The sequence below is a fragment of the Leucopleurus acutus genome (genome assembly GCF_964270905.1).
Source record: "Leucopleurus acutus genome assembly, chromosome: 5".
NCBI lineage: Eukaryota > Metazoa > Chordata > Mammalia > Artiodactyla > Delphinidae > Leucopleurus > Leucopleurus acutus.
The window spans coordinates 78483089-78486823 of NC_139147.1; positions in this window are offsets into that span (position 1 = coordinate 78483089).

Sequence of the window (3735 nt, forward strand, 5' to 3'; positions counted from 1 at the left end):
CAGTGGTTTATTTTAATTTCTATTTTTATTGGTAAATATTTCAAATATACAAAGAAATAGGGGTGTAATATAAGAAATACCCATGTATCTTCTGTTCAGAATTCTTAAAGGTTAAAGGGTTTTTTTTTAATATGTTTTAGATTTATCTCTCTTTTTTTCTCACTCTCATTTCAATTTAAAAATGAAATAATATGGATCCACTTAAAGCTAGCCTTTCTCTCCTTTACTTTGCAGAGGAAACTACTGTCCTGAAGTTAGTATATATCCTTTCTGTCTGCACTCTCTATTTTACTAAATGTGTGCATCCAGTCATTTTAGTGTTGTTTTATGGGCTTTAAAATTTGCATAAGTGGTATTCTATTTATATACATTTATATCAATGAATCATTCTGTAACTCACTTTTTACACTAAACCTTCAGTAAAGAAATTCATTCGCGTTGATGGTTTTACATTTAGCCGTTTTATGTTAAAAAACTGTATAATCTTTTATCATCCTGAGAGGTTACTCTGTGGTTTTATTCATCTCTTCCTCTAACTGGGGTGGCCAGTAACCATGTATCTCATCTGTACTAGTCAAAACCAGGTTTTCGTAGTTCCATATCCTAGCAAGATTCCCAGGACATAGTAAAGAATCGTGTTGCATATTATTGAACAGATGAATTTACTTCATCTTTTCTTCTCTCTCCTTTCCATCTTTTCTGCCTCCATTCCACATTCCCTTTCTTTTTACTACCCTCTTCAATTCTTTTCACCTTTCCTCCCATTCTTTTATTTATTCATTGATGGCATCCAATTCCCATTCTCAGTTTACATTTCCAGACTTGTTTTCTCCTACGTCCCTTTATGCATACTTTATTACAAACTCCTGAACTGTTCTCATCTTTCCCCAACTGTATTCTGAACTGGTAAATCTAGGGTTTTACTCATGATCTTCCCTTAACTTAGAATTCTCTTTCTTCATGTCTTCTTGTCCATGCTATGTCCATTCTTCAAGGGCCAGATCAAATGTCATTTTCTCCATCAAGTCAACTTGAATTATCTCCGCCATAAAAATTCTCTTGTGTATTCCATGCAGTTCTATACCATGTAGTATAAACAGCACAATATTTCTGGATCAGAAGCTCAGTTCTGCCTCTAACCCTCTGTGTAATTTCAATCAGTCTGATAACTTTGGGACTCTAATATCTTACCTATAAATGGGGAAAATAATTCTTATTCCAGCAAAGTGTTATGCTGAATCAAAATGACTAACATGGGGATAGAGAGGTTGAGACATGTAGGAGACCCAGCAGGGTTCTGTAATATGCTCATTTAATTTGAGAATACACACAGAAAGAGAGAGTGAAAAAGTTCATGTGATGAACATGAACTTGAAGGAGAGACATGCCCTTCTTCTTTCTTTGGTCAGCTTTAGTTCCTAAGTGCCCTGGATTCTATGGGCAGTCTCACTGGGCTGCATGTGAGACTAATGTTTTAAAGTTTGCAGACATTTAGGGCCTAAATGCAAATTAACTACTTCATCAGCTATTCAGTTAAAGAAACAGCAATCTGTTCCAGCCCTGGATGAAAAATTGGGTGCATTAGATCTACTGAGAGACATAAAGGTAGTCTCCAATCTTATGGGACTTTAAAGGATAAATTTTGACTATGGACAATTTCAGACTTTAGAATATAATCTCTGCCTAAAATGCCCTAGCTCTGTCCTGAGTAAATGACTAAATGTGGTGAGGAAGATGAGTATTAAGATTTCCAGTTTCTAGCTTGGGTAGCTAGGTAGATAATAGTACAGTTATTAAATATAAAGAATACATGAAGAGGTGAAGGTTTTAATGTTGTATTAATAAGAAGCAGAAACAGACTCTGGCAGAAACTTGGACACCTCTGGGTTCTCTGCCTGGCAATAGCAGTTTTCTTGGAATTACCATCAAAATGATTAAGCTCTAATCACTTAAATTTTCTAGCTTCTTCACTCAGGTTTCTAGTCTCTGGAAAACAGAATGTGATTGGCCCAACCAAAACCTTCAACTTTATTCACTCAGGTGGAAGGAAATATCATGGGCCAGGCAGTCACTCCAATTTACTTCTACTTCAGCAGAGAGGATAATTCAGTTTCCAGACATGTTAAGTTTGAGGTCCCTATAAGAGAGATTGCCAGGGGACATTTGTTTATATGGGTCTGGAGCTGTTAAGAAAAAATCAGTACCAAAAATAGAGATATTGGAGTCAAAAAAATATAGAATTCATGGGAAGTTTGCATTTGTTGTAGGCTAAGAAAATGGCTGCATACAGAACCCTTGAGAACATTTTAAGAAACAAGTAGAGGAAGAGGAAAAAGATGCCCAGAGAGACTGAGAACAGTCTAAAAGCTAAAGACCAAGGAACATATGAGGGCGGGAGTGCTTATAGAAATGCTACAGTGACCCAGAAATGTCTCCATTCCAGAAATATATCCTGCCTTTGAAGTCTTATAACCAAAAAAATAATATTTCAGGTAAGGAAATCACTGTCTGTTTTCTAGGAAACTTGTATCTAGAGAACAATTTTAGAAGTATAATTATCAGGGACATAGAATAAAAACTGATGGAAATTTATTTTTGTCTCCTCAGATTTTAGTCATCCACAGCCATTCTCATATCATGCCTTCTGGATTCTCTCTTTTGAAAAATTTCACAGTGGAAAATCAGAATAAATAAAAAGGCACTGATAGTGTCACCGAACCAGGCTTGTCCGCCTGACACATAGCAAGACAAACACTGAGATGCTGAGGTGGGCAGTAGAGAAAAGATTGACTCATAAGGCAGCCAAGCAAGGAGATGGGAGAACAAATCTCAAATCCACTTTCCCCAACAGAGGGGTCGGGGTAGTTATAGGGTAAAGCTGAGGTATAGGTAGTGTGGGGAAAGTGACTGAAAATAAGGAAAAGGTGAGGTAATCTTAGTTCTGTGCAGGTGCAACAGACACAACCAAGCTACAAGCCTCCTCTTGGGATGAAAATGGCTGCCTTAGCATGTTCTGAGGGTGGAGTTTTCAGCTCTCTGACGTCAAAAGGTCACCAGTTGGATGCTCACTCATGCCCAGTTGGAGGGTTGGTGGTCCTATCCAGTCTTAACCAGCTCAAGCTCAAACTAGACAAACTAGACACAGCTGACTCCAAGTTCCTAAAAAAACAACTTGGGCAAGCATCTTATTGTTTAGGCTACATGATCCTTGGAGGACACATGCAAGTTTTCGTAAAAACATTAAAGCGAGCTTGATCAGTGAAGGCAGGTTCAGTTCATTATTATTAAGCAAGTTATAGTTTAAAGGATCTACCTTCAGTTTCAATACGAACTCACGAGGCTGAAATGTTTTATCTATAGCATTGGTGAGCATCTCTAGCCATCAGTAGGAATCTGGGGTAGCCTAAGACCCTCCAGTAAAAACCTTTAAGAATTCATATAGGTATGGAAGAAAATGTCTTTTAATTTAAAATACCATAGGTTTATTTTTCTGTGTGGTTCAAGAGGATGAGAGAGAGGTGTTGGAGTGTGTGAGATTCTGTTGATTTTTTACACATAAAGGATGGGCAGTACCAGTTTTGACCTAAAATATTGTTTTCCTGCAGAAAGTGATAGGCATTTAAGAACTTAGTCTTTGCTTTTTGTCACAAATCTGGAGAGAAAAGTTAGATTTGAGAGTTTCATCAGTGCATCAGTGTTCACAATAAGTAACCAGCCAGTCGTGTGACAGAATTT